General features: G+C 47.1%; 1 protein-coding gene across 2 annotated transcripts in view; it reads left to right on the plus strand.

Moving 5' to 3' along the window:
- ARHGAP39 (Rho GTPase activating protein 39) overlaps positions 1-19260 on the plus strand; it is a 234914-nt gene that overhangs the window by 91460 nt on the left and 124194 nt on the right. The window contains exon 1 of one of the 2 annotated variants that reach the window (XM_077166466.1): positions 11005-11265. The exons of the other annotated variant lie outside the window; for it this stretch is intronic. The gene's annotated coding sequence lies outside the window, so the exon portion shown is untranslated. Of the gene's footprint in view, positions 1-11004; positions 11266-19260 lie in introns of those variants that run through there. 2 annotated transcript variants of the gene reach the window in all.

Raw genomic sequence — 19260 nt, forward strand, 5'->3', positions numbered from 1 at the left:
GTAGGATTGACATCTTAACTATATTTAGTCTTCCAATCCATGAACACAGTATGCCCTTCCATCTATTTAGGTCTTCTGTGATTTCCTTTAGCAGTCTTTTGTAGTTTTCTTTATATAGGTTTTTTTGTCTCTTTAGTTAAATTTATTCCTAGGTATTTTATTCTTTTAGTTGCAATTGTAAATGGGATTCGTTTCTTGATTTCCCCCTCCGCTTGTTCATTGCTAGTTATAGAAATGCTACAGATTTTTGAATGTTGATCTTGTAACCTGCTACTTTGCTGTACTCATTTATTAGCTCTAGTAGTTTTGTTGTGGATTTTTCCGGGTTTTCTACGTATAATTTCATATCGTCTGCAAACAGTGATAGTTTTACTTCTTCCTTTCCAATTTTGATGCCTTGTATTTCTTTTTCTTGTCTAATTGCTCTGGCTAGAACCTCCAACACAATGTTGAATAATAGTGGTGATAATGGACATCCTTGTCTTGTTCCTGATCTTAGGGGAAAGTTTTCAATTTTTCCCCATTGAAGATGATATTAGCTGTGGGTTTTTCATATATTCCCTCTATCATTTTAAGGAAGTTCCCTTGTATTCCTATCCTTTGAAGTGTTTTCAACAGGAAAGGATGTTGAATCTTGTCAAATGCCTCCTCTGCATCAATTGAGATGATCGTGTGATGTTTCTGCTTTGATTTGTTGATATGGTGTATTACATTAATTGATTTTCTTATGTTGAACCGTCCTTGCATACCTGGGATGAATCCTACTTGGTCATGATGTATAATTCTTTTAATGTGTTGTTGGATACAATTTGCTAGAATTTTTTGAGGATTTTTGCATCTATATTCATTAGAGAGATTGGCCTGTAGTTTTCTTTTTTTGTAATATCTTTGCCTGGTTTTGGTATGAGGGTGATGTTGGCTTCATAGAATGAATTAGGTAGTTTTCTCTCCACTTCGATTATTTTGAAGAGTTTGAGGAGAGTTGGTACTAATTCTTTCTGGAATGTTTGATAGAATTCACATGTGAAGCCATCTGGTCCTGGACTCTTCTTTTTAGGGAGCTTTTGAATGACTAATTCAATTTCTTTACTTGTGATTGGTTTGTTGAGGTCATCTATGTCTTCTTGAGTCAAAGTTGGTTGTTCATGTCTTTCCAGGAACCCATCCATTTCCTCTAAATTGTTGTATTTATTAGCGTAAAGTTGTTCATAGTATCCTGTTATTACCTCCTTTATTTCTGTGAGGTCAGTAGTTATGTCTCCTCTTCCATTTCTGATCTTATTTATTTGCATCCTCTCTCTTCTTCTTTTTGTCAATCTTGATAAGGGCCCATCAATCTTATTGATTTTCTCATAGAACCAACTTCTGGCCTTATCGATTTTCTCTATTGTTTTCATGTTTTCAATTTCATTTATTTCTGCTCTAATCTTTGTTATTTCTTTCCTTTTGCTGGCTTTGGTATTAGTTTGCTGTTCTTTCTCCAGTTATTCCAAGTGGACAGTTAATTCCTGAATTTTTGCCTTTTCTTCTTTTCTGATATAGGCATTTAGGGCAATAAATTTCCCTCTGAACACTGCCTTTGCTGCGTCCCATAAGTTTTGATATGTTGTGTTTTCATTTTCATTCGCCTCGAGGTATTTGCTAATTTCTCTAGCAATTTCTTCTTTGACCCACTCGTTGTTTAGGAGTGTGTTGTTGAGCCTCCATGTATTTGTGAATTTTCTGGCACTCCGCCTATTATTGATTTCCAACTTCATTCCTTTATGATCCGAGAAAGTGTTGTGTATGATTTCAATCTTTTTAAATTTGTTAAGACTTGCTTTGTGACCCAGCATATGGTCTATCTTTGAGAATGATCCATGAGCACTTGAGAAAAAGGTGTATCCTGCTGTTGTGGGATGTAATGTCCTATAAATGTCTGTTAAGTCTAGCTCATTTATAGTAATATTCAGATTCTCTATTTCTTTATTGATCCTCTGTCTAGATGTTCTGTCCATTGATGAGAGTGGTGAATTGAAGTCTCCAACTATTATGGTATATGAGTCTATTTCCCTTTTCAGTGTTTGCAATGTATTCCTCACGTATTTTGGGGCATTCTGGTTCAGTGCGTAAATATTTATGATTGTTATGTCTTCTTGTTTAATTGTTCCTTTTATTAGTATATAGTGTCCTTCTTTGTCTCTTTTAACTGTTTTACATTTGAAGTCTAATTTGTTGGATATTAGTATAGCCACTCCTGCTCTTTTCTGTTTGTTATTTGCATGAAATATCTTTTCCCAACCTTTCACTTTCAACCTATGTTTATCTTTGGGTCTAAGATGTGTTTCCTGTAGACAGCATATAGAAGGATCCTGTTTTTTAATCCATTCTGCCAATCTATGTCTTTTGATTGGGGAATTCAGTCCATTGACATTTAGTGTTATTACTGTTTGGATAATATTTTCCTCTAACATTTTGCCTTTTGTATTATATATATCATATCTGATTTTCCTTCTTTCTACACTCTTCTCCATACCTCTCTCTTCTGTCTTTTTGTATCTGACTCTAGTGCTCCCTTTAGTATTTCTTGCAGAGCTGGTCTCTTGGTCACAAATTCTCTCAGTGACTTTTTGTGTGAGAATGTTTTAATTTCTCCCTCATTTTTGAAGGATAATTTTTCTGGATATAGGAGTCTTGGTTGACAGTTTTTCTCTTTTAGTAATTTAAATATATCGTCCCACTGTCTTCTAGCTTCCATGGTTTCTGCTGAGAAATCTACACATAGTCTTATTGGGTTTCCCTTGTATGTGATGGATTATTTTTCTCTTGCTGCTTTCAAGATCCTCTCTTTCTCTTTGACCTCTGATATTCTAACTAGTAAGTGTCTTGGAGAACGCCTATTTGGGTCTAACCTCTTAGGGGTGCACTGCACTTCTTGGATCTGTAATTTTAGGTCTTTCATAAGAGTTGGGAAATTTTCAGTGATAATTTCTTCCATTAGTTTTTCTCCTCCTTTTCCCTTCTCTTCTCCTTCTGGGACACCCACAACATGTATATTTGTGCGGTTCATATTGTCCTTGAGTTCCCTGATACCCTGTTCAAATTTTTCCATTCTTTTCCCGATAGATTCTGTTTCTTTTTGGAATTCAGATATTCAATCCTCCAAATCACTAATTCTGTCTTCAGTCTCTTTAAATCTATCATTGTAGGTATCCATTGTTTTTTCCATCTTTTCTACTTTATCCTTCACTTCCATAAGTTCTGTGATTTGTTTTTTCAGTTTTTCTATTTCTTCGTTATGTTCAGCCCATGTCCTCTTCATGTCCTCCCTCAATTTATCGATTTCATTTTTGAAGAGGTTTTCCATTTCTGTTCGTATATTCAGCATTAGTTGTCTCAGCTCCTGTATCTATTTGAACTATTGGTTTGTTCCTTTGACTGGACCATATTCTCAATCTTCTTAGCGTGGACAGTTATCTTCTGCTGCTGGCGTCTGGGCATTTAGTCAGATTTCCCTGGGTGTTGGACCCAACAAGGTTGTAAGATTTTTCTGTGAAATCTCTGGGTTCTGTTTTTTTTATCCTGCCCAGTAGGTGGCGCTCGTGGCACACGTTTGCCTCAAGTGTTTGGAATCGAATCCCCCGGTCACCGATCTCCGCGGCCTGGGGATTTCCGATCCAATTCTCTCCGTTGGTTCAGGGGCCGCGCGTAGTGGGGGCGTCAGCCGCCGCGGCTTGAGGGGACCTTGTGGCTGGTCGCTGGCCGCAGCAGGCCCGGGGAATTCGCCACCGGACCAGGATGTCGCCCGCGGGGGAGGGGCGTCGGTCACCGGCCGCCGCGGCCTTGGGAATTCCCCACCGGACCAGGAATCCTCCCGCCCCGGGGGGGGGGGGCACCTCGGCTTGGATAGCCCTCTGATCCGAGTCTCATAGCCACGGACTCGAAGCCGAGACTCAAAGCCGCCCGCAAAAGAGGGGCGCTGGCTGCCTCGGCTTGGGAAACTTGCCTCTCTGAGACTCTCAGCCGGCCTGGGAAGGAGGAAGGGAGTAGCTCCGACCGCCGCAGCTGCCGCTGCTCGGGAAATTGCGCGCTGCTCGGGGATCTCACCGCAGCCGAGTCTCGCAGTCAGACTAGCCAGTCCAGACTGGGGTACGCTGTGTGTCCATTCCCTGCCGTAGCCCCGGGAGCTGTTCTGCACTGTTTCAGTTCACCTAGTAGTTGCTTTGGAGGAGGAGGAACTAAGAGACACGTACCTTACTAAGCCGCCATCTTGGAACCGGTGCACGTACTTCTTTATTTACTTCCCAAGTCACTCTGGGATTTATACGGGCATCACACTAACCTGGACAAACCAACAAAATCTCATGCTCTATTCAAGATTCCATGTACTTATGGTGTTCAAATAAGTTGATCATCCAAGTTAAATTAGGAGATGCACTACCAAAAATATAAATTTTGTACCAAATAAGTATCTCTCCCTTTAGTGTCACATAGAAGTTGAAGTTTTAAATTATGGATGATATCTTCCTTTATCCAATCTTCTGCTATACCTTAGTCCTATTCAGACCAGCTTCATGTCTAATCACTTTTTCAACTTTTTAAACAGTTCCTGTATGTGGTACTGCTGACTGTTTTCGTAGACTCCGAGCTCTAACTTTGAGTCTCAGGGGTCACATAAATACCCCAAGTTTCTGCAAAAGACCATGTTGTATACTAACAGTTCAGTATCTCAGAATCTGGAATTAACACTTAACACCTCTGGAATATCCGTGACTGTTTTAAGAGCTTACGATCTAGGACCCCCAACCGGTAACTCTCAACTGTAGTTCACCAAAATTTTTATTGAGACATGATATAATATTTGTCTTTTTGTTCCTGACTTTTCATTCAACATACAGCTCTTTTTTTGTTTTGTTTTGTTTTTTGCATGGGCAGGCACCGGGAATTGAACCCGGGTCTCCCGCATGGAGGCGAGAATTCCAAAGCTGAGCCACCATCCCACCACCCAACATACAGCTCTTAAGGTTCATCACCTAGTTGCAAGCCTCACAATTTCATTCCTTCTTTCTTCTACTCAGTAGTCCATTGTATGTATACATCATGTTACCCTTTCCATTCTTCATTTCTTGTGCCCTTAGGCCACTGTTCCTGTCCCCACACTCAGTTCCTTCAGGTATATACTGAGCAACAAGGTTTCAGGATCACATGAGAAACCCACCCCTAGCCTCCTGTGGAACCACCACACTGCCCTCCAAGGGGTTGCAAGTCTTCTTTTTCTACCAACATGAATAGGTACATCTCTTTCTCCACATTTTCTCTACTACTTGTTTCTCTCAGTTCATTTTTAAACAGTTTTATTCACACATCATACAATCCAACCTAAGTGTATAGACATGCCTTCAGTGCTATACTTTATCTGAAGACATTTTTTGTTCTTCCACAAAGAACCCATACCCCTTTCCCAATACCCCAGCCTGTTGACGTTTGGTTTTGGCATAATGCCTTTGTTAACATTCAGTGGAAGTGTGTTACAGTGTTACTGTTGATTACAGACCCTAGCTTACAAGTTGATTGTATTTTTTCCCATATACCATCTGTTTTTAACACCCTGCAATATTTGACATTCATTTGTTCTTCCTCATGAAAAAATAGTTTTTAATTTGAACATTTAATCACCATCATTGTGCACTCTAAGGCACTCCTAAATTATACTGCCTCAGTCTTTATCCTCTATCTTTCCTCTGGTTTCATATGTGCCCCCTAGCCCTTCTCTCTCTATGATACTCACATTCAGCCTCATTCAGTGTACTTATAATATTGTGCTACAGTCAGATAGTATTGTGCCGTCCATTTCTGAATTTTTACAGTAGTCCTGTTGTGCAATCTGTATTCCTTTTGTACCAGTTGCCTAATCTCTACTCTGTTTCTGTCTCCTGATAACCTGTGTTCTTAACTTCAGTTCTCCAAGTTCACTCATTAATGTTAGTTCATATTAATGAAACCATACATTATTTATCCTTTTGTTTCTGCCTTATTTCACTCAGCATAATGTCCTCAAGGTCCATCCATGTTTTTACATGCTTCATGACTATTTTGTCTTACAGCTGCATAATATTCCATCGAATGTATATACCACAGCTTGTTTAGCCAGTCCTCTGTTGATGGATATTTGGGCTGTTTCCATATCTTGGCATTTATAAAAATGCTGTTGTAAACACTGGTGTGCAAATGTCCATTTGCGTCCTTGCCCTCATGTCCTCTGAGTAGATACCTAGCAATGGGATTGCTGGATCATATAGCAAGTCTATACTTAGCTTCCTGAGGAACCACCAGGCAGGCATATGAGTCTTCATTGGTGTTTTGAAAAAGATGCAGGAAATGATTAAATGGGAGAAACAACCCTAAGTCTCTAGCCTTACTCTGAAGCCTAAGTAAATTATGAGGTCCATGCTTACTTGTCTTTTCCTCTTCTGTTAGTGTGAAATTGTTTATTGGGCGATTACTGCTTGGTCTGGAACTGAAGGAATGTTATACACTTATATTTAATACAATGTTACCTTGTAATGGTCAGCCTAATGGAGTCACTCAAGGTAGTTTATCGATGACAATGGTAAGTTTAACATTTAATTTCCTTTGCTATTTTTACCAGGCTGTGTGCTAAGCCGATGCAAAATTGGTTTGGTTTATTGGAAAGACTTAACGGTTCTTGGATTTTTTGGGAAATAACTAGAAAATGGCTTCTCTTTGGAGCCCTGTGTGGCAGAGTTGTATGTGGGCTTCTTCTGACCTGGCAGCTATGGGGTCAGCAGGTCAGTGTGGGAGGAGGAGGCTGTAGGATCTACAGCAAAGGTTTCCAGCTTGTCTGCAGCACATGATCTCCTGGGTGCTTTCTCAGTTCCTCACTGCATTATTTCTTAGCTGGAAAGCCCGAGGCTGCTTTATCTGCCTTGTGAATATGCAGATGTCTTTGGAGCACAAGTTGTACACTTTCTTTTTGGGGGATTTTTTTTTTTTTGGCATGCTGTTTTTTTTTTTTGACTGGGAGAAGATATTTGTAATATATAATTTCCACAAAGAATGATAAAAGACAGTCCAATAGAAAAATGGATAAAAGCCTTAAAAGTGTACAAAAACAAAAATATAAATGTCCCATATGCTAAGATGTTCAACCTCAGTCATAATGAAAGAAATGCATATTCAAAGTACAATGTGATATCCTTTCAAAAATTCCAGATTGGCAAAAGTTTCAAATTCAGTTAAAACTGTGTTTTAATGACTATATAGGGCAATAGGAATCTCCTTTCATTACTGATAGACAGGTGTACTCCCGGGACAAGCTTTTTGACATTTTCCAGTGAAGCAGAAAATACATGTATTCTGTGACCCAAGCAATTCCACTATTGAGGATATACTCATAAAATACTCTCCCTACTCATCCATTGAAAGACATATAAGAATGCTTATAACAGGGCAGGCCACAGTTCTCAGCAGGCAGAATTCTCCCCTGCCATGCCGGAGACCCAGGTTCGTTTCCCGGTGCCTGCCCATGCAAAAATAATAATAATAATGCTTATAACAGCACTGTTCACAGGAGCAAAATACTGGAAACAATCCAAATTTCCATCAGGAGTAGAAAGGTTAAATAAATTGTGGTACGTTCATGCATACATATAGCACAATATTGTATAGCATTAAAACTGAACCACAGCTACTTACTTATCTCAAGGCATAATGTTGAGTAATTAAAATAAATCACAGACGTCTATAGAGTGATCCCACTGGCATGAAATTTTAAAAAAAAAAGCAAAACTGAAAATATTGTTTAGTGATACATATACTATATGTTGAAACTATACGAAAAACTGGGAAAGAACCCAAAATCCAAGGTAGTATTTATCTCTAGTGGTAGGAAGTGCGGCATAGAGAGGAAGGTGATTGTGGAGGACCAGGTACACAGGGGACTTTCAGGGTTCTGGGAATGTTTTATTTATTAACCTAACTAAGTATGGGTATATGAGATTTATCTTTATTGATGTTTATTAAGTTTTACATATTTTTCATATGTAGTTGTTTTTGTTTGTTTGTTTGTTTGTTTGCGTGGGCAGGCACCAGGAAATGAACCCCAGTCTCCAGCATTGGCATGCTGTTTTCATGGCAGCAGATGATGGCTTTGGGGTATTGGACATCACGTTGGTTCGCCAACTCCTCATCTGCCCGGTTTACTCTTTTTGCCCTGATTTCTGATACAGTTGAGCTGTGGTCAGAGGACGTGGCTGAATGGTGCCAGGCCTTTGACATTTGTTGAGAACTTGCTTTGTGCTCTGGTGTGCGTCAGTTTTCAAAAATGTTCCATGGGTGTTTGAAAAGAAGGAGTGTTTTCTTCGTCCTGGGTGCAGTATTTTCTATATTTGCCCATGAGCCAAAGCTTATTTGCTGCTTTCATCTTCTTTATCTTACACACACGGAAGCTCTCCCACCACAGTGGTCTTTTCCCCTTGACCCCTGGAGCTCAGTCTATCTGTGCCTTCTGTGTTTGAGGCCAGGCAACACTCAGTGTGGCCATGCCTGTGAGCTCTCTGGGAAGAGCGTCGTCTGTTCCTGAAGCTGCTTCTGCCCAGAATGGATGCCGCTGTGCCAGCTTTCTCCAGAGTCAGTGTCTCTCTTTCCATTCTCGACTTTCAGAATTTTCTATTCTTATATTTTAGTTTTATCTCTTATAAAAAAGTTATATCTGGATTTTAAAAAATCTGGTCTGACAATCTTTGTTTTAACAAGACCATCTGGTCCATTTACACTTATTGCAATTATATTTGAATTTATTTCTACCATCTTACTTTGTTCTCTATGTCATTTTTCTTGAGATGAAAGGCTCTTTTTTCTCTATACTTTCTTGATTTCTTTTGGATTGATTATTTTCTCCTCTGCTAGATTAGAATTTTTTCACTCAGCCTTTATAGAATTGCTCTGGATATTTTAACATGCAGAATTCAGATACCAAAGTCTAAATTTAATGGACTTTTTATCTTCCTCCAAACAATTTAGTAAGTCTTAACAGTGTTCTTTTCTGGTCACTTCCATGCCAGTCCTACACCCCGCACTGCCCTCAGGGCCTTAAGAAGGGCTGGGGAGGGCTCTGGGTGGCAGCTTCTCTGGTGGTCCTCGAGGGGGAGCGTAGGTTGAGGGGAGGTTTTCTTTCCGGTTTCCCTTATATCTTTTGAGGTCTCAGGTTTAGGGGGTATCTCTGAGGGGACTTTCCCTTTGGGCCAGTCCAAGGCCTTCTCTCCCTCTTCCTGCTTTACTCAGGGCTGTGAGAGCAGACTCAGGATCAGCTGTGGCCAGATCCCTATGAATCAAACTGTCCTGGTGCCTTGTTTCCTCTAGGTTGTCATACGACCAGGGGCTGCCCTCTGTGGGCCCAGCCTTTCTTGCCTGGGCTGTGTGCCTGTCTGATTGACAGGATGCTCCTGCTCCTCCAGAACATGGCAAGCTGGTCCCCACATTGGCCCACTGGCAGGATTCACACAGCAGGCCTGTGGCTTGTCCTGTGATACTCTGGAGGCTTTCGGCCACTGGTGGCTCTTATTTCTCCCTTCATGTTTCAGCAGAGTCTGGCTGAACAGGAAGGTGCTGTTATTTCCAGCAGTGGATTTTATCGAAGGCTCAGCAGAAATAAGCCCTCAAACAGAGATCTCCTGGAAGTCAAGGGTTGCTGTGATAGCATGGGACCACCTTCTCACCTAATCCCGGGGAGTGGGGCTTGGTCCTCTGTCCATGGTGCACCCTTCCATGTCGTGGGAGGCCCCTGGAGCTCTGTGGGGCCTCCATCCACAGGCCATCCCCTCCCAGGTGTCACGGAAGTGGGCTCTAACACATGTCATCAGAAATTTGGGGATGCCCTGCAAAGTTTCCTTTGTGGCTTCAGTGTAGGTGGCACTGCCTTCTCTGGGACCTCCTTGTGATATACTCTCTCTTGCCTGTTGCCACTGTAGTATTCAAGTAAGATGTAGATGGTTGCTTTGTTTTTCTTTTTCTTGGTGTGGAAAAGATGCATAGTTCATGTCTTTTTCAGTCAGAGGCTCTAAGACGTGACTTCCTTTCAGGGGATAGTTCCTGGCTGGGGGTTCTGGCCCTGGAGACCCTAGGCAACATCTGGAGAAATGTCTGGTCGTCACAACAGGGGGCTCTGGCATCGAGTGGGTTTGACGTTTTCCGGTGCTGGATGGCTCCCACCACGAAACGCTGCCCCATTCCAGGGGCGCATAGGGGCCCACGGGGCCAGGGCAGAGGACCCTTCTTTGAGGCAGCAAATCTTGAAAATGGGCTCCCTGCCTCCATGAGTGAGCCAGGGGACTTCTCGCCCTTCTCTGCCCCTGCCTCTCAGCAGCACCGCCTCCTGAGTACCCTGACATGCCCCCTCACAGGTCCCGCCCAGGTTTCCTTCTCTGCCCGTTGACCACCCATCCTGTGGGCACTAGGTCTGTGTGCCGTCCCTACACCAGCAGGGCGTCTTGTCTCCTGCTTTCCCTACTCTGCTGGGCCTCCAGGGGTGCTTCCCCACTCCGCGGCCCCTGCCCGCTCCTGGACTGGCCTGCCCTCCCTGTACGTTGTACACCTTGGCTCGCCCATACTATCCCCACAGCCTGCCTTGCGGCCTCTTCGCCCTGGCCTTTTAGACACTCCCTTTTACAGGGTTCCCACTTTGTCCCTCCCTATCTGTTTCTTCTGGGCTTTCCCAGGACCCCCTAACTTGGCTCTTGTTCCCTGAAAGTGTAAATAGGTCCTATCAAAGATGGTGTGTGCTCTGTCCTGTGCACACACATGTACATGCTAGTGTGCGGTCACCACATGGCAGGCTGTGAGGAGTGCCGCAGACCCGCAAGGCTCAGGACTGTGCCCCAGTGCTGGCCTTGAGCTCCTTCCTGGGGTCTCCCTTCGGTTAGTGCCTGCTATGTGCCCAGGAGGAGGGGCCGGGGCCGTGGGCGGGCCCCACTTTCTTGGGCAATAATTCCTCCTTTGTTTGCTTTCTCTTTTCTGAAGGAATGTTGTTTACGCCACTGCTTTGAGACTCTTAGATTAGGTTTTGGATCTTGTGCTGTTAGTGACCCTGTGCTTTGACAGTGCTGCGAGTCTTTACAGAAGCTGGATGTGCCGTGGTCCTCGGAGGCTGTGGGAGCCCCTGCCCCAACTGCCCAGCACCCGCTTGCATGAGCCCAGGGCTCGGACAGCCAGGGTCTCGGATACAGCTGTGGAACTTCCATCGCCTGACCAACCGCTGCCTCTTGAGGAGTGAGTGTCACCGATGCATATGTGGGACGTGTGTAGTTGGACGCTCTTTTATTTTCCGTCCACCCAGCTTTTGTCTCCTTTATCTTTCATGCTTTCTGTTGGATAAATAGAATTTCTGCATTTGTCCTTTTTTTCCTATGCTGTTTGGTTATTTTCACAATTCCCCTTAAAATGTTATCATAAATTATTAACTCTGAGTTTTCCTAATTGAGAATAATTGCTCAGTTTTCAGGTCTCTTTTTGGATCAGGGAAGGACCTGACCCTTTGGGCCCTCATGGGACCTTCTCTGTTCTCATTTGTCCATTGTGAAGACAGGAGCGTGGGCTCCCATTGCTGGTCCCACCCACAGAGGGCGTTTCTCAGCAGTTAGGCCAGTGCTGTCTGTGGTCGGCTCCTTCTGTGCCCAAAAATGTCTTTATTTTCTCTCATTTCGGAAAAATAATTCAGCTGACCTTAAAGTCCTAGCTGGTAGTTATTTGTGCTCCTGGCTTCCCTTTCCTGCAACGTTGGAGTGAGACAGAATCCTTTGGACTGTGGTGGCCTCTGCTTGTGGGAGCCGTTGGCATTAAAGCCTTGGAAGATGACTGAAATACTTTGGAAGGAGGGTGGTTTATGTTTCAGAGCTTCAGCTGGTTGAATATGAGGAAAATGATACAGCGTGTCAACACGGTATTTCCTGATGAAAGCAGCAAAGCACCCCTGTGCCTGGCTTTTGGGCAGTCAACCAGGCCATCTGCTTTCTTTCTTACCTGAACAATTTCACTTTTAATAAATACTTGTTTTTCAGGCTGCAGGTTGCTTTGGTTTCAGCTGGGTGTATCTGAAACATGAGCTATGCCCGCTTCCTGCTGAGCTCGGAGGTCGGGAAGTGGGTCACTGTAGCCCTGGAGGCTCCTGGCTGACCCCAGGGACCCTGACAGCGGCTCCCACTTTGGTGCCAGTGCCCTGGGCTTGGTCACCCCTCATGGATGGCAGTGAGGCACAGTCTAGCACAGGGAGCAGCTGGGCTCCGAGAGCCTCCCCACTTGCCGCTGCCTTTCCTGGTATGTGGTCTTGGGTGACATCCTTGACTGAGAAATGACAAAACAGAGCAAATACAGCAGTCCACTCCTGCAGATCACCTTGGGGCTCTGATCCCTGATCCTCAGCAGACCACGGGGCACTGTGTTCCTCACAAGAGGGCCCACCATCCCTTCCCAGCTCGTGAGGAATAAGCCTGTACCAGTTTGAAAGTATTTATGTACTTGGAAAAGCCATGTTTTAATTCTAATCAGTCTTGTGAGAGCAGTGGTTTCTTCTAATCCCTATTCAGCACTATAGATTGAAAACTTGATTAGGTTATCTCCGTGGAGATGTGACTCAGTCAGTTGTGGGTATTAACCTTGATTAGATGGAGACGTGTCTCCGCCCATTCTACATGGGTCTTGATTAGTTTACTGGACTCCTATAAAAAAGATATTTTAGAGAGAGTTCCTTTTGAGAACGAGGAGAGAGCCGCAGAACGATGACAGAAGGACGAGAGAACCACAGAGTCCACCAGCCAGCAACCTTTGGAGAGGAAGAGGGAAAACACCTCCTGGGGAGCTTCGTGAGGCAGGAGGCCAGGAGAGAAAGCTAGCAGAGGACGCCGTGTTTGCCATGTGCCCTTCCAGCTGAGAGAGAAACCTGAATGTCATCAGCCTCCTTGAACCAAGGTATCTTTCTCTGGGTGCCTTAGATTGGACATTTCTAGAAACTTGCTTTAATTTGGACAATTTCACAGCCTTAGAACTGTAAAATAGCAACTTATTAAATTCCCCTTTTTAAAAGCTGTTCCATTTCTGGTATATTGCATTCTGGCAGCTAGCAAACTAGAAGAAAGCCCAACACCTTCCCATGGCTGGCAAGCCCCATGTGTGGGCCTGGTCTCATACCTACTCCTTGGACTCGGCCTCTGTATTGGCACCTGGTGGACGGGGTTCTGTGTCCCCAGCCCTAGCACCTGCCAGCTCCCACCCCTGTGTCTTCATGGCATTTGGCCCTGTCTGGAGTTCATTTGCCTTTCTTTCTCCCACACTAGGTGTGAATTCCCATGGCAGCTTTGACTGGCTACCTCCAAGCCGTGGCACCTGCCATAGTGCCTGGTCCAGGGGTGCTGAGCAAGCCCTGAGAGGAGGGTCGCAGTTTGTGCACTAAAAAGTGACTCCAGGCAGTCTTACAAAATGACTGGCTTGAGGACACTGCCAAAATGTCTGTGTCTTAAAATGAAGGAAGAGATGGGTGCAGAGGCTGGGGAGGTGGCAACCAAGTGCAAAGTGCCTGGGTGAGGTATGGTCTGAGATGCCCTCAGAAGGCATAAGGGTGTGGGGAGGTGCTGCTTGTGAGAGGACAACGTGTGCCAGTGCTCATGCCTGCTGTGACCGTCAGCACTGAGCCTAAACAAGAAGTTGTCCGTCTCCTTAGCGGGTGCCACTGAAGCATTTAGGTGAAGTGTCACTTGTGGGAAATGTTTTGGATAGTTCTATCCAAAAAATGTATGCGTGTGCTGCATGTGTATACTTGTGTGTGAAGTGAAGCGTGACAAGGCACTGACAATTGGAGAACGAAGGTGGTGGTGGCACAAGCAATCTGTAGGCCCACTCTGGCCAGGCCTTGTCCTGTGCTGTCCTTGATCCTGCAGAGCAGCGTCCTGCCCTGTTAGGTGTGAGGAGGCCACATCCAGGGCTCAGAGTCCATCCTGGCAGGGCCAGCACTGCTGTCAAGTGGCCCTGGACAGACTAAGTCCAGCTGGCCTGGAGGGAGGGCCCTGTAGGTGTTGAGAGAGAGGGACCATATGCTTGGCCTGGGGCTTGTCCTAACCTAATCCTGCTGGATGGACGAGGTCGGGGGGACCAGAGTGCCCTTGTCACCACCTGCCTGCCACTCCCCTGGGACCCCTGGTCCTCAGTGACTGCCACCTCCACAGTGGCTCCAGGCCAGGGCTCAAATGGGTGCCAGCATCTGGGCAGCAGAGGGTAGTAGGAGGGAAGGAAGGTTGGGGACATGGTGGGGTGGGTCATCTGCTGGGGTAGGATGCAGAAGTGGATGTTGGGGAAACCAGGAGCGTGGCGCACGTGTGGGCTTTCCCAACCACCTGTGCCAGCCACATACTGTGACGGACCCCTGGGAAGGGCCGCTGCCTGGGACTGACCCTCCATAGGCCGTGATGCTACACCTGGGCCTGTGTCGTCCTGTGCCCCGACGTCAGGATTGGCTTAGATGCAGGTGCCTGACCCCTCCCCCCGCCACCCCCACCAAGCTGCCTGGGGTTTCTGTCCCCAACTCTCACCTCCAGTTGTCCCTGCACCTCCTGGGCTTGTCCCTGGAAGTCACTCCAGGAGGGTGGGGGTAGCACAGTCATGCAGAGCGGGGATTCCCACAGCTCCTTCAAGCCTGCTGCCCTGGTGTTCTGCTCCCCTGGCGTGGCCGAAGCCCCCGTGCCCTCCAGGACAGCACATGACCTTGGAGCTCCAGCTCCCCCTCCAAGCAAGCAGTGTGCTCAGCTTTGCCTGGTCCAGGGACAAGGCTGTTCTTTATCTGGGAGAGGGAGTCTTCCCTGGTATACCTACTATCCACAAAGAGCAACCAAGCTTGTGGACAAGGGCATTCTGTCAGGAGGGTGGCCAGTCAGTACCCTGTGCGCATGGATGGTTTGATTGTGGTCAGTAGTGCTTTTCTTGCGGGGTTTCTAGACTTCCTCTCTGAATACAAGTTCCCTGCTAGGGTCTGTACCGTTCCCTGTGGGCACCATGTAGCTGGGACCTGAGCTGTGGTCCCAGGCGTTGCCTGTTCTTGAGCCAGACTTTGGTGAAAAGAACCAGGTCCCAGGTGTAGATTTTCAGGAGCTTCTCAGTGCCTGTGAGCTATGGCCCCTGTGACCAAGCCCCCAAACCTGTGCTAGGACCCCAGGGATGCCACGCCTGTCCCTCTGACTGTAACCCCCTGTCTGTCTTCATGTTGGAAGTCACTGGAAACCACTGGAAGCCACAAGCAATACGTACCCGGAACAACGAGGGGAGTGTGTGAAGTGTCTGTGAAGGGAACAGTGCAGACATTCTGCCCCTCATACACGCCTGTCTCCTAGCCTGTGTGACATCAATCAACCAGGTTACACCATGGAGACCGCAGTCCTGATTTTGGTTTGCAGTTGTGTGTGCTTGGGTGAGTGTGAATTTGGGTCAGTTTTCAGGACTCGTTGAACTGTTTAGGGTCAACAGTCAGCACTGGAGAGGCCGGAGGGGAAACTGCTTTATAATTTTGTGCCGGGAAGCTAGTGTGTGCTCGTAGACCCAGGGACCTCAAGGCCAGAGCTTTGAGCAACCAGGGCCTAGTTGAAATGGGGACTGAGAGAGTGCCATGGGCTGGGCACCTCGGGAATGAGGCCGGATAGTGCGGAAAAGCCAGCCCCGGAGCTTGCGTGCTGACATCGCCTCCTTGTTGATGGGGACCCTCCAGTGTCAGCAGCTCTGGGGGCTATATACAGAGTTCCCAGGGGGGAGCTTCTTGTCTGTGTTATTTTCTTTCTGGACGAGAGCTGCTGGATGGTGATGCTGAGATTCCCAGTTCTGCCTTCTGTGGGGTTATTGCCTGGTGAGCTGCAGAGGATATACCACCACCTTGACCCACCCCCTGCTTCTCCTGCCCTCCATCCTTGTGCCCTGGTGGCTCTCCCTCCTCCGCCCGTGGAGGAGCTGCAGGGACTCCTAGGAACTGGGAGGCTGAGCTGAGTTCAGTTCCATTCTCCACAGACCAGGTGCTACCAGAGCAGGGGGTGGCTTTCTGTGCGAAGGTTGAATCTCAGGCAGGGGTCTGGGGGCATTTGTAGCTGACGATGAGGCGTTGCGGAGCCCTGTGCAGGCCCCAGGCAGCCAGTGCCACCCAAGGCATGGGTGTGGACAGAGAGAGATGGCCCGCTCCCCATGAATGCTCTGGGCAGACTGAGCTGCGTGGCTGAGGACGGGACCTGGGAACTCTGGAGGCCCCGTGAGAGTCCCTCCATCACATGATGGCACTTCTTTCCAGTACCTTTTGCATTTCATGTGGGTGCAGTAGTCCTCTCAGGTGAAGGCACACTGTGGAGTCTCCCTGCTAAGAGAAGGTCACCTGTCTGGAGCTTGCTCTATACCCAGGTATCAAGGCCCTCCTGGGGGCCAGGTGTGCTTCCTGGCAGTGTGTATGCTACTTGGTAAAAATGAAACAGCACACCTAGGGCTGCGCGCGCACGCGCACACACACACACACACACACACACACACACACACAGAGAGGCTGCATTGTATAGACACACCACAGCTGCCAGCACGGTGACAGAAACGTTCATTCAGGAATTGTAGCAAAGGACCACAACAGTGACAGGTGTTCACAAAAGTATGGTGTACAGGAACCCTGCATTTTATGCATGATTGTTCTCTAAACCCACAGTGTCTCTAAGAAAAACAAATGAGCCTAGCCAGGTGCTCTTCTAGAGAAGGGGCCTTGAGGACCTTGGCGGTTGGGCATGCAGTCTGCAGGCCAGGTCAGAGCAGGACAGTGGGTACTGTTGATCCCAAGGTGCCTGCTGAGGAGGCGTTGGTGTCTTCAGTTCTGGGGCCAGCTACCTCCCACTGGGAGGACGTGCCTGGGTTCTAGGGGCCAGAGCTGCCTAGGGTCTGGCCTTGGCAGCAGCACAGTGGCCATTGGCAGGGGCGAGGAAGAGGGGTCTGTGGCCATCAGCAGCCATCCTGAGCTTCCAGAGCAGTGGAGAGTGAGCTGTGTGCCAAGACCATGGTGGGACTGTGCTGGGGGCGGGGGGTGGGGGTTGTCTTGTGCCCAGGGCCATGTACCAGGGGGGTAGAGTGGTGCTGGGGTGGGTTACTGTATGCAGGGCTGGGGCCGGGTCGCGGGTCTCCCTCTCTGGACTGGGGAGCCAGTGTGGCCTGCCTGCTGAGCCGGCACGAGTGTTTAGATAGGCCTGGGGGAGGGCTCACCTTTGCTGAAGTCAAGTCTATAGGCTGCGATGTGTCTGTCCACATTGTATCCACATGGCTTGCAGTGATGCTGACAGGTGGGGACCACTCAGGACCCTTACCTGGAACTTACACGCTCTGCCAGTATGCGCCACAGGGCCACGAGCCTCTTCTCAACCTCCTATGAAGTTATGCACAGAAACAGGCAAGAAGCAAGACCTGCACTAGTAAAATGTCGGAGACGATTCTTTAAAGGCCAGAAGGAGGGGCGGAGAGCCTGTGGGCACCCCTCACAGAGCGCTTGTGCCTCCATGCTTGCCCACTGAGCCAAATCAGGACCCGTCAAAGGAATGGCTGGTGTGGGTCCCTAGCTCCCTGAGGCTGACCCATCAAAGATTCCTTGAAAAACAGCTGAGGAGTGGGTACTAAGGTGTGGGTAAGTGCAGGTTTAAGAACTTTTTGAGAAACGTGGAAGTGACTACTAATAGAATTTAAAGCATTCTATGCTATTAAAATAGAATTTAAATCATTGCGGAAGAGCAGAGCAGACCAAAAAGAATTTATACAGACAGATTGGATAGAAAGGAGAAGACTAAAAGCTAGGTGAAAGAAATAAGTCCGTGCATTTCTCAAAACGAGAAAACGTTTTTGATTTCCATGATTAGAAAAGTGGAAATCTCACTTACTTGAGTTTACAAAAGCAGATCTGTGACTCTTCCATGGAAAGTGAGTGAGCCAAGAATGTATGTACTGCAGAGTAGGTGGCACCGAAGGCGCTGGAAAATGCGGACCACAGAGTTCACCTGACACAGACTCTTGTGTATTTTTTGTTTTCTTGTATTTTTATGAGCTTTTGTTTTCCACATGGACACTCCACTTTCTCCAGTGCAGGTGGCTTCTCACTGTCATTGTGTGGCCTGAGGTGGTGTCCATCCAGCACCCTCTGGGCCTCTGCTGTGTCCCCCTCAGCCAGGTGCTTGCCACAGATACCCTGTCTGTTCCCTGGCCCCTAGGATGGGAGGGGCCACCCTGCAGGCCCATGATAAGCATTAGGTCTCCTACCTTCTGCCACCTGCCATATCTCAGGCTGTCATCTCCATTCTGTCATTAACAGTGCCTTCTGTTAAGAAATCAGCAATTATTTCATTCTAAAATAGTTTTTATTGATCACTGAGTAAGTATTTATTAGGTGTTTGCTATGTTGTAGGCATTGGAGATATAATAGTGAACAAAATACTCTATTCTTGTTTAGTGTATTTTTAAGTAGTCATTTTAATCTTACAGAAATTTAAATAACAAGGAAACTATCCCAACTTTCCTCAGGACCCAGCTCCCCTGGCATCCTGAACCTCTGGAGCCTGAGGGTTCCTGTACCCTCCCTAAACCCTCCCCAGGGCCTGCTGCCACCTCTGGATCCACCCCTGTGTGAGCTGCCTCCACTGTCAAAGGGCTGCTTGGCATGGAGGTGGTTCATGGGCAGAGTGAGCAGAAAGGGTACAGGTTACTCCCGTACTCCCTGGAGATGAGGTATGACGTCTGCAGCCAGAGAAGCCATGGCCAAGGCTGAGCTACAGGGGAGTGGGGTCCTGACAAGGGCCAGGCCCCCTGACCAGGCAGCATACTAAGACACGGTCCTCTGGAAGGGGCAGGCTCTGAAATGGGCAGCCAAGGCGTGTCCACATTCCCATCAGTGTAGCACTAGTAGCCGACAGTGGCCACATACAGGGTTCACAGAGCCTCTCGGGTGCCCAGCATGGCGAGCCCTGGCAGTTCAAGCTCGGTACTGAGAAACCAGCTGAGACCCCATCACCATGCCCCAGGTGCGGTTTCTCTGTGTCCAACCATAGTGCAAGCACACGTATTTTGTTCTCTCAATAAATAGCAGTGCAGGGTCTGCTGAGGGATCGCACTCAGGAAGCCATGGCATGCCAGTGTGCCCCTTCCAGCAGCCCTGTGGCAGCTGCATGCTGTTATGCCAGCTTGAGAAACCTCTTCGCTATGTGTTTCTTGACCCCTGAGACACAGAAGTGT

This window comes from Tamandua tetradactyla, chromosome 6 (genome assembly GCF_023851605.1).
Source record: "Tamandua tetradactyla isolate mTamTet1 chromosome 6, mTamTet1.pri, whole genome shotgun sequence".
In the NCBI taxonomy this organism is placed as follows: Eukaryota; Metazoa; Chordata; class Mammalia; order Pilosa; family Myrmecophagidae; genus Tamandua; species Tamandua tetradactyla.